Here is a 12,679-nt window from a genome sequence, read left to right as displayed (position 1 = left end):
TAATCCGATCAAGTTGGGCATCACCGACCCACCTGATCCGAGTACTTGACAATGGTGACGGTCAAGCTAATGACCATAAACAAGCGCTTGGTGGGAGGCAACCCATCGGTATGACTTCATATTTTTCTTTATTACATAAATAAATAAAAACTCTTTGTCAATTTAATAAAGCAATGGTCAAACTCGGTCTTTCTCTTCCCGTGTCTTCCATTCCTCCATTCTCACTCCATAGCCATACTAATCTGCCTCTTTGTACTCTCCATATTAATCTTGTGTTTGGATTTGGGGTTTGTTTTGTCTATAATGTGCAGTGCTAATGACCGAGAAGATAATTCTACAATGTAGTCATTTTTCAAACCCGAAACATAATGTAAAGATGTCATGAAAGCCTGGTTTTCTTAGTGAATTTCTTTTCCTCTTTCTTTTTCTCTACATTTGGCCAGTGTATGATCTAAGTTTGGGGAGGGATAACGTTATGTGTAGACTCTATTTGCATTTTAGTGTGACTTTGCATATTTTTGTTTTTATTTTTTATTTTTTTCATTTTCTTCTTTCTTTTCTTTCCTCTTTCTCATGCAATGCATTGCATATTTGCATTTGGATGTTGGATTATTTCCTTGTTTACTCCATTGTGGGTACTTATAAATGGTGCATGTGCAATTAGTCTTCTTAATATGCTTTAGTTGTTAATTATTAGAATTGCATTATGAGAATCATATGATTGATCACGCTTTTGACATTGACTTGAGTATGTAGACTTCGTTTGGATTACTTGTGGACCAATGTTCTTTATTTAGTTATGTCCTCACATATGAATGTTCTTCCTTGATTGTTTTCTTTAGAATTGCTTCTAAATCTATTTTAAAACCTAAAGTGCCAAGGTTTGTTTGCATGACATTTGATTGAGACGTAAATTTATCTCCTCTAAAAACACAAAAGTATTTGGTGATTAATTGATTAACTTCTAATGCAAGTCGTGCGAGTATGCAATCTCCAAGGTTGGAACATCACCGAGGGTTCGAGTCTCAAACAACTCAAATGCTTGCCGAATGAGCACGCGATGTCCAAGGTTGAAACAGCACTGAGAAATCGATCCTCTGATGGTCGCGTGAAAAAGTCTAAAGTGTTGGCCCGGACCTTTAAACGGACGGGCCCTAAAAATTGTGATTTATGAACGTCTCTTGATGTGTTTCGCACCTTGCCTTGTGGTTTAGTCATGGATGTGGTTGCCTGTTATTAAAGTGATATTTATGGCTTGCTATTTATTCGAGTTGAGGAACTGATGTATTCTTATCATTGATTGAGAAGCATGCTAGGAAGGAATTTGTCTTTTGTTTGGCCTTTTATTATTATCGTTCATATGTCACGTGGATAAACACAACTATTGTATAGTTTACATGATGCAGGAGCATCCCTATCATCAACTCCTCAAAGAGCAATCACAAGAGCCATGGCTAAGAGGATCAAAGATCAAGTTATACATGCCACTTTAGCTCTCAATATGGACCAGGAGATGAAGCCCATTGCCTCTACTCTTTTGATATGTCAAAGAGGTATCTCTCCTCCACAAATTACATGAAGAACACTTGGTCATTTCTGGACCAAGTCAAGCTACAAAGAGCTAACTTTAGGACATACCCGGATAGACCCTCTAGCCGGCTATGTCACTTTCAAGTGCATTTTGCACAAGCTTCCTTATGTTTGTTATGAAACATTTCTTAGGGTATTTTGGTCTTAAGTAAGTGAACTTTATGAGGTTCAAAGGGCCGGCTCTCACTTGGTATAAAAGCCAAGAGATAGCTCATTTATCCGGGCCTTTGAATTGATTAAAAACACACAAGTTGTAAGTTGAGCATAGACTCCTTTCTATCATTTGAAGGCCACCTTGGTTTGTTGGTTGAACAACTGAAAACAACCATTATCTCTTGCCCAATTATATCTTGTTTGTGTGATTGTTATTGTATGAACTTGATTAGGGAAACTCATGGTGCTCTAGGTGGTATATCCCCTAGTTGTGTTGTGTTATAGCTTGTTTGTTTCTTGTTGGCTTGCATTGTGTTGAGGTTAAGTCCAAGGTGCTTGCAAGAGTGAATAAGGATCACTCAAGAACTTATCCCATTTGCTTTCATCTCACTTCTATCTCTATTTTGCATCCAAGCTTGTTTCCAAGCTAGGATAACATCTAGAACACTTGTTCTTGATGTTTGAAAGGTTTGAACTCTAGATCCGAGCCTTGTAGGGATTTCCCTACATCAAGTGGTATCAGAGCTCAGTGAGTTCATCCTTTGTTCACCTTAGAAAACCCAAAACCAAGTGCCTTGCAAAGTTCTTGCAAGAACACTTGACAAAAACATTGTTGAAAACCCACGAAAGCTAGCCTTTTCTTTACCTTGTTTCTTTGGTCTAACCAAGATGATTGCTTGAAGTTTTTGCAGGACTAAAACCAAGGTTGAAGGTGAGGAAGTTGCCTAAGGAATTCCCTAAGTTACGCTTCGGAAGTTCCAAGGAAAAACCAACCATTCACCCGAACCGGTGCCTTGTTCCGGGAACCAGCGCCGAGCAAGAGACCGGAAGCCAAGCCTTTTTAGCCCTACCAAACACAACCATCTTCAAGAACAATATGAACAAAGTGTAAAGTACAGGTCTTGATCTTTCTACAGCAACAAAAATCATCCAATTCCACCGAGTAGATCGTTCTGACCAAGGCAAAGAAAATCGTTCCAGAAGTAGTAAACCGGGTGCTTGATTTCACGCACAAAAGTGGTCAAGAACCCAACTTTGAAGCTTCACCCCTCAATCCAAACACAACCAAACGAAGAACACTTATGAGCCCCATGAAGAACAACATTTGATCTGTTGAGGGCAACAAAAATCAGACCAAGGGCATGAGTAGATTGTCCAAACACTAAAGCCAAAAACCTTTCCCAAAGCGTTAAAGTGTCATTTCTCCTTTTCAAAAGTGTTGACCTAGCCTATTCACAAGACATTGCAGCCTCATTGGGTCGTGCCTTTTTGGATGTGACCTGAGCCTTCTACCTAGAAAAACCTCCACTACAAGGATCAAGAAAAGTCACATCCATTGCAGCTCATTGACCTCTTGAAACACACACCCAATGTTGCTTGCAACACACTTTTGTACCCGGGTAACGTGCTAGCTTGCCTATTCTTAATTAAACCTTGTACCTTTTGTTGTGTACTCCAAGTGCAACATTTGGAACGTGACCAAGTGGTCACAATACTAAGTGAAGACGGTGAGAAGGGATTGCCAAGTGCCCTTCACAACTTAAGCCATACCCCACCTTTTAGCCTTAAGAGAAGTAGTACACCTAAGGTGGTTCACTTAACTTCTTTTCCTAAACACAATCCTCAGCCTTTTCCAAGGAACTTTTGAAAGCAATTACAAAGGGACTCCAAGGGTTTCTTGTTCACCTCAGACTAAGGTAATAGTCTTTCGCCCCTCTTGAGCTAAACACACTTAAACATTCTGTTTGCCTAAGTACCTAAACTGCATGCTATAACTATTGTTTCTTTGCATCCTTAAGTGTACTTAATCTAGTTTCACTCAAATCATTTCACACTTATAAGGTACTGTATTGAGCAGAGATTGTGAGATTATCCTTGAGTGTGAGGGATGACACAAATCAAACACAAGTTATTACTCTAACTTAACATCTTTGCTTGTTGTTTGTGTGACAATGTCTAGCTCACCCCATCATTCTCAACAAGAGGAGGTGAACCCTTCGATCAACTCAGAACAAAGTATCACCAACCCTCAACCAGACCTAGCCTCACTCATAAGGACCCTTAATGAGACCATAGCTAGAAATCACCAAGAGCTTTCTAGTAGAATGGCAACATTGGAGTCAAAACAGAAATCACCAAGGAGTTCCCCTAGGATCTTAAGGAACCAGTATGAACCTGGGGAACCCTCTCATGCACACTCCCATGCTCCTATTCCTAGACAAGATGTGAGGATAGGCTCCATCTCACCCATAAACAGACCTGAGCCTATTAGGATACCAACTAGAGAACATGTCTCACCCTTGGCAAGACCATCACCTATGCAATACTCAAGGGAGTTCCTAACTTTGATTCTCCTAATGTGAATAGATATAGTGATGATTTTGTTGATGAGTTTCAGGGTGATAGGAACATGAGATTTGGAGGAAGAGGAAACAGAGGAAGGAGGGTAAGGTTCCAAAAGGAATGAGCACCCTTATGGGTATGTTCCTAGGGAATTTAGACATGAGCAACCTTTTGAGCAAGCTCCTAGACATGCCCCAGTACACCATCTAGAACCAGCTCCAAGGCAACCAAGACATGATCAAGGGTTTGAGCAAGTGCCTAGGCCAAGAGAAGAGGATGGCATTGGCAAGATAAAGGTGAAGATCCCACCATTTGAGGGCAAGTGTGATCCGGACACCTACATGGCATGGGAAAGAAAGATGGACCAAATCTGGTCATGCCACAACTTCAATGAAGAAAAGAAGGTACAACTTGCTATCCTTGAATTCCAAGATTATGCTATGTTGTGGTGGGACAACTTGGTCCAGGAGAGAAGAGAAAGACAAGAGCCTCCCATCCAGAATTGGGATGAAATGAAGAGGGTCATGAGAGAAAGATTTGTACCTGAGCACCATGCAAGGGAGCTAATGCACAAGTTAGAGACCTTGAGGCAAGGAAGTCAGAGTGTGGAGGAGGTATATAATGCAATGCATATGGCCATGATCAAGGCCAACATCAGAGAAGACCCAATGGCCACCAATGCAAGGTTTCTAAGGGTGTTGAACCCTTCCATCTCCAATGAGGTAGACATGTATCCTTATGAAACTAGTGAACAATTATTTCATAATGCTATCAAGGTTGAAAGGAAGATGAAGGCTAGGATGGTGCAAACAACAAGGCCCACTTCTAGGCCAATGGGATCAAGCACCCCATGGGCTAACAAGCCGAGCACCACCCCTACTCAAGCACCCAAGGGAACCTATCCACAAAGGGATCCACCTAAGCCCCAAGGCCAAGCCATGGGCAATTCAGGGAGTACTTCTAAACCTCCCAATGTGTCTAATACTCCTTACCCTAGATCTAGTAGTTTAGAGTGCTTCAAATGCAAGGGTAAAGGCCATTTCATGAGAGATTGTCCTAACAAGAGAGTTATGTTTATTAATGCTATGGGACAATATGAATCAGAAAGTGAGCATGAAGATAATGAACCTAGTAATGACCTAGATGTGGACTTAGGGGAAGGATCAGAGGAGATAGGTTATGAACATGGTGAAGTGCTAGTTTGTAGAAGAGTTCTAAGTGTCCAAACTTAATTGGTTGAAGATAACCAAAGGGAGAACATTTTCCATAGTAGATGCATGATAAAAGACAAGGTTTGTGATGTGATTATTGATGGAGGTAGTTGTTGCAATATAGCTAGTAGTGAATTGATAGAAAAGTTAGACTTGCCATCCATATTGCATCCTAGGCCTTACAAACTACATTGGATGAATGATTGTGGAGAACTCAAGGTTCACAAGCAATGTAATGTGACCTTTAAGCTAGGCTCATATGTGGACACTATTCTTTGTGATGTCTTACCCATGCAGGCTTGCCATTTACTCTTAGGGAGACCATGGCAATTTGACAATAGGGTTACACATGATGGCTTTTCTAACAAGTACTCCTTCATGGTTAATGGTAAGTTGATTACCTTGAAACCTATGACACCCCTTCAGATTATGGACGCAGCTGAGGCTAAGAGAGCCAAGGAAAGGGGCAAGATGGTAGCACAAGAGAGGCCTAAGACCAAGGACAAGCCCCTGGTTTTGCACATCTCCAAGTTCCAAGGACAATACTCCATGCTAGTGTTCAAGGAAGTCCCAAGGGATGAATTCCTACCTAAGGATGCTATGCTAATGAGCTTGGTCAAGCCTCACACTTTGACATCAGAAGCACCCAACCACACATTGCCTAAGGCTATCCAAGAAGTGCTAGATGAGTTCCATGAGGTGTTCCCACAAGAGCTGCCCAATGGACTTCCACCACTAAGAGGTATTGAACATCAAATTGATTTCATTCCAGGGCAGGTACTCCCTAATAGGCCAGCCTACAAAATGAATCCTATGGAAAGTAAGGAGGTGGAAACTCAAGTCCAAGAGTTGTTAGAGAAAGGGTACATAAGGGAAAGCATGTCCCCTTGTGCTGTGCCAGTTTTGTTGGTGCCTAAGAAGGAAGGTACATTAAGGATGTATGTGGATTGTAGAGCCATCAACAACATCACCATCAAGTATAGGCATCCAATTCCAAGGTTAGATGACATGTTAGATGAGCTCCATGGAGCATCTTGCTTCTCAAAAATTGATCTCAAGAGTGGGTACCATCAAATCAGAATGAGGGAAGGTGATGAATGGAAAACTGCCTTCAAAACTAAGTTTGGGTTGTATGAGTGGCTTGTCATGCCATTTGGTCTTACCAATGCTCCTTCAACCTTCATGAGGTTGATGAATCATGTCCTAATAAGCTTCATTGGGCAGTTTGTGGTGGTTTACTTTGATGACATTCTTATCTACTCAAAGTCACTCCATGAGCATGCCATTCATTTAAGGGAAGTACTATCCAAACTCAAGAAAGTTTCTTTGTATGCTAACCTTAAGAAATGTGATTTCTACTCAGATTCTGTTTCATTCTTAGGTTTTGTAGTGAGTTCCAAGGGTTTGGAGGTTGACAAGGAGAAGATTAAGGCAATACAAGAATGGCCAACTCCAACTAGTGCAACACAAGTGAGAAGTTTCCAAGGGCTTGCTAGCTTCTATAGAAGATTTGTCAAGGACTTTAGCACCATTGCTTCACCCCTTACTGAGCTCACAAAGAAGAACATTGTTTTCCAATGGGGAACCAGCCAAGAAGAGGCATTCCAGGAGCTTAAGGCAAGGCTAACCAAGGCACCCCTACTAGTGCTTCCAGATTTCACAAGGCCTTTTGAAGTGGAATGTGATGCTTCTGGAGTGGGCATTGGAGGTGTGCTAATGCAAGGAGGTAAACCTATTGCCTTCTTTAGTGAAAAACTCAAAGGTGCAACTCTAAATTACTCTACATATGATAAAGAGTTGTATGCTTTGTTTAGGGTGTTGAAAACTTGGCAACACTACTTGTGGCCTAATGAGTTTGTCTTGCATACTGACCATGAGTCACTAAAGCATTTTAGAACCAAGACAAGCTTGATAGGAGACATGGTAGGTGGATGGAGTTCATTGAGACTTTCCCTTATATTATCAAGTATAAGAAAGGGAAAGACAATGTAGTAGCAGATGCACTCTCGAGGAGGCATACCTTGCTAACCACCCTTGATTCAAAGGTGTTAGGATTCACCTACATCAAAGAGCTTTATAGCAATGATTCTGACTTTTGTGATATATATGTTCATTGCCTTGAAAAGGGACCCTTGGGGATGTTTTACTTGTTTGAAGGATTTCTATTCAAGGTTGATAGGGTGTGCATACCTAAGTGTTCTCTTAGACTTCTTCTTGTGGAGGAATCTCACAAAGGAGGTTTAATGGGACATTTTGGTAGGGACAAGACCCATGCTATACTGAGTTCCCATTTCTTTTGGCCTCACATGCTCAAAGACATAGAACATATGCTTAAAAGATGCATTGAGTGCCTTAAGGCCAAATCCAAAGTGAAACCTCAAGGTTTGTATTCACCACTACCTATCCCTAGTGCCCCATGGTTAGACATTAGTATGGACTTCATTGTAGGGTTACCTAGGACTAGGAAGGGCAGAGATTCTATTTTTGTGGTGGTGGATAGGTTTAGTAAGATGGCTCACTTTATACCTTGTCATAAAACTGAAGATGCAACTAGTGTAGCCAACTTATTCTTTAGTGAGGTTGTTAGACTACATGGCCTACCTAGGACCATAGTTAGTGATAGGGATCCTAAGTTCCTTAGTCATTTTTGGAGAACATTATGGGGAAAGATAGGAACCAAGCTCTTATTTTCTACATCTAGTAACCCCCAAACTGATGGACAAACTGAAGTGACTAATAGGACTTTAGGGACCATGCTTCGAGCCTTGATTAAGACTAACCTTAAAGCATGGGAAGACATTCTGCCACATGTTGAGTTTGCCTACAATAGGGCCACACACTCAAGCACCAAGGTAAGTCCTTTTATGTGTGTGTATGGTACTAATCCCCTAACCCCCTTTGATCTTATTCCTTTGCCTAGCAGAGAGAAGTGTGACTATAGTGCAGGGAACCAGGTTAAACTCATCAAGGAGCTACATGAAAGGACCAGAGAGAGGCTGGAGAGCTTAGCCACAAGTGTAGCTAAGGCAAAGAACAAGCATAGGAGGAAGGTCATACTCAAAGAAGGAGATCTAGTGTGGGTGCACCTAAGGAAGGACAGATTTCCCAACTTAAGGACTTCCAAGCTCTCACCTAGAGGGGATGGACCATTCCAAGTGCTAAGAGTGGTTGGTGACAATGCTTATGTCATTGACCTCCCAGAAGAGAATGGAGTCAATCCCACTTTCAACATTGGAGACCTTACTCTTTTCAAGAATGTTGACGAAGAAGCTAGTGAAGGAGAAGAACAAGATGAGGCTCCAATCATCAATACTGAAGATGGCCTGAGGTCAGGCCCTTCAAAAGAAGGAGGGAATGATGCAGGAGCATCCCTATCATCAACTCCTCAAAGAGCAACCACAAGAGCCATGGCTAAGAGGATCAAAGATCAAGTTATACATGCCACTTTAGCTCTCAATATGGACCAGGAGATGAAGCTCATTGCCTCTACTCTTTTGATATGTCAAAGAGGTATCTCTCCTCCACAAATTCCATGAAGAACACTTGGTCATTTCTGGACCAAGTCAAGCTACAAAGAGCTAACTTTAGGACATACCCGGATAGACCCTCTAGCCGGCTATGTCACTTTCAAGTGCATTTTGCACAAGCTTCCTTATGTTTGTTATGAAACATTTCTTAGGGTATTTTGGTCTTAAGTAAGTGAACTTTATGAGGTTCAAAGGGCCGGCTCTCACTTGGTATAAAAGCCAAGAGATAGCTCATTTATCCGGGCCTTTGAATTGATTAAAAACACACAAGTTGTAAGTTGAGCATAGACTCCTTTCTATCATTTGAAGGTCACCTTGGTTTGTTGGTTGAACAACTGAAAACAACCATTATCTCTTGCCCAATTATATCTTGTTTGTGTGATTGTTATTGTATTAACTTGATTAGGGAAACTCATGGTGCTCTAGGTGGTATATCCCCTAGTTGTGTTGTGTTATAGCTTGTTTGTTTCTTGTTGGCTTGCATTGTGTTGAGGTTAAGTCCAAGGTGCTTGCAAGAGTGAATAAGGATCACTCAAGAACTTATCCCATTTGCTTTCATCTCACTTCTATCTCTATTTTGCATCCAAGCTTGTTTCCAAGCTAGGATAACATCTAGAACACTTGTTCTTGATGTTTGAAAGGTTTGAACTCTAGATCCGAGCCTTGTAGGGATTTCCCTACATCATTACAGACTCATCAGTGATGTGCTTGCTTGAGGACAAGCAAGATTTAAGCTCGGGGGATTTGATAATGTCCATATTGTCCATATTATATTAGGTTATTTTCATTCATATTTTATATGTTTTTATAGTCATTTTTGCACTACTTTGGGTCCGGAGTCTACACCAATGCTTTTATGTGTTTCAAGTAATTTTTGGACAAATTAATAAAGATCTTTGGAGTACCTTGGAGTAGAGCATGGGCCAGGATTAGGTAAAAATATATCTTAACTTGTGAAATGAAACAAAAGTTATATGTGCACAATATTAGCTTATATGTGCACATAATGTACTTATATGTGAACGTAGAGTGATCAATGCAGCCCAAACTGCTGCATTAGATTCTAAAACGCTGCAATAATCCTAGTAAAACATTTTAGGTTCACAAATAAGCACTCTAAGTTCACATATAAGATAGTAATGTTCACATATAACTTTAGTTTCATTTGACACCGTAGCATATGTTTTTACCGGAACCTTTCCAATATAATCTTTCCTTACTTTGATATGGATGGCCCAATTTGAAGAAATGGATCTTGAATTGAGATGTCTAAAAGAGTGAAGAGAATAGTCAGCATGGGATTAATTCACAATTAATTAAATGGTGGCCATTACTATTTGAGATTGATTAATAAAGGGGAGTTACATTTTTTTTTTAGGAGGAGAGTTTCTTTGACTTTTCTTTTTTTGAGTTTTGGAGTTCTTTTTTTGGGGAGAATTCGTAGCTTTGCAGAGGACAGGGGAAGAACAAGACGAAGCCAATATTTTTGGTTTTGTTTTGGATTTTCAAGACGGAGTTTACGATCTAGTGTTCTTCGGAGACTCGGTATTATTGTTCTAGCCTCTTGCAACTTGAATTAGTATATTATTGAGATTGGATTTTCATATCTCTTGGTTTTACTAAATATTTTATATATGTTGTTGGCTAGTTTAAATCTTTTGATGATGTCTTCAATCATGCTTGACTAAACTCCGAGTTCTAAGGTTATGGTGATCCATTCAATGCGAATTTAGATAGAATTGGTCTTTTTCTTGAACTGAAACATTGGTGATTTGTTCCTAGAAACTTTTTGCCCAATTTATTTTAGGCTAAATGGAATCATATTGAAGTTCGAGACTGAGAAGTGAAGACGATAATAGGTAATCGGGTAAGGATTTGAGACCGAGAGGTGATAATTTCAATCGGAACCCTAAGAATGGAACCTGAGTGTTATGTGTAGCAACTTAATTACTCTTGAGGATCAATAGGTCATCATAGTTGTTCTAGGTCTGAGTTGATTTAGCGGAGCGCGAAAGCGAATGTTATGTCGGTTTGTGTCTAGACTCTAAGTGCTTAATGGGTTTGAATGAAATAGCTCTGCGCGACAGCGATTGCTTGATTATTTTAGACACGTTTGCTGTCGTTTGAGAGGAGATAGTGGATTAACTTGGATGACTTACCTTCAACAATTAGATTAGATTCAAGCAGAGTTTGATTTTAACTATTGAAGTATTGTTTCGGTCATCCTTGACCTTAGATACATGTATCCCCTATATTTTATCTTCTTTTCATTTTCTTTATTAGTTGATAGATTTCTCTCATTCACTCTTTTCGGCCTATCACACTGGTAGTTATTTCGATTAATATTACATTGGTCTCTGTGGGATCGACACTTGACTACTACAACCGATCTCGTACACTTGCGAGTAGGTTTTAGCCACATCATGTATGCATTGGATGGGCTTATAAACATACTGAGAATCCCAACGGTAATTAGAATAAATACGGAATTTAAAAGTACAATCAAAGATCAACTTCAAAAGTAGATTTGAAAGGAATTTCTGTTCATGAAGCAGTTGTTGTCAATGAAGCAGTTGTTGTCAATTTCTCGTGTGTATATTGGTACATGAAGCATTTGTTGTCAATTTCTCTCAACCTCTGTATGCTTCATGTACAAGAAACTCTTATCATCGCTTGAACCTGACAGCAAAATACATATATTACCCGATGATAAGAGTTTCACAACCTTTGTATGCTTCAATTACCAATTTCTAACATATGTATGGTGCTTTCAATTCTATAACATATGTATGTCAATGACACCGGTAACCTCTGTATGTAAGTGACACCAACAACTTACAATTGATATGAAAATTTAACATTAAAAAAACTAACCTTGATAATCTTCCATGTTATTATCTTCCCCTCACTAGTTCATAGGTTGTTTTTCATAGAACTTATCCTAGTAAGACACCTGCACAGTTTTAGCATTAAAATTAATTATCATGCCTACTATCTTGAGCATGTATATATTATGTGAAAGTGTATGTAATTAATGGATTTTTCTTACAAAACATACTCTTCACACATTTCCTTGAAATTTTTCCTGACATCGTGAAGCAAAGGGTCTAGCCAATATATCAAATTCAATTCAGGATTTATCACAACTAGCATCCAGTCATATCTAGTCAAGAACATGTATATAAAGTAATATTAATACATGAATACTTACATATATATACATATGTTCATTGTAATTACGATTAAACTTACCCTTCATGATATGGAAGAAACCATAGGCATTTACTTTCTTGTCTCATTGAACTACCTAGCTAACTTACTATGTAATCAAGTTTCAAATTTTCTGAGCTTCGAGCCAAATAGGTCACACGTGATGGAAATAGAAACTTGAATTGGGAGGAGTTGTATTTATAGTACAAGTACATGTCATTACATGATAAAATAAAATAGTTATCGTCTTTGATAATGCAATAGTAATTTATAAATTAGAGATGAAATGCTTGTGGATGCTTGTTTTCCATGGAAAGTTGTGCAGTAAGTTGATGTCCACTACTTCCAACTGATGTGCATTGCTTACTTGATATACACGCTTGATATACAAAATAAATAAAAAAGCTTACTTGATATACAAGCCGATGTGCATTGCTTCCAAGTCTCCTTGTGCTAACCATGACAACAGATCTTCTTTTTGTACAGTTAAATTGTGTGTATGTTGAATCACAACCTTTGGCATATCAACATTGAAGGAGTACTCTTTACCCGACGTTTTGAGTGACTTACAAGCATCAAGTCTAGGCTTCTTATAATGTCGAGCAACAGACTTTTGGACTGGTTGAAATAAAGCTTTTTTTACAG

At 39.4% G+C, this 12,679-nt stretch overlaps 1 pseudogene; it reads left to right on the top strand.

Annotated features, from left to right (window-relative positions):
* Positions 1-1,060: 1,060 nt before the first annotated feature.
* Positions 1,061-8,833, top strand: LOC141250280 (uncharacterized; annotated as a pseudogene).
* Positions 8,834-12,679: the final 3,846 nt, after the last annotated feature.

The sequence above is a fragment of the Phyllobates terribilis genome, unplaced genomic scaffold (genome assembly GCF_046119375.1).
Source record: "Phyllobates terribilis strain yellow unplaced genomic scaffold, ASM4611937v1 Scaffold_5532__1_contigs__length_50958, whole genome shotgun sequence".
Taxonomy (NCBI): Eukaryota; Metazoa; Chordata; class Amphibia; order Anura; family Dendrobatidae; genus Phyllobates; species Phyllobates terribilis.
This window is presented reverse-complemented; position numbering and strand designations above follow the sequence as displayed.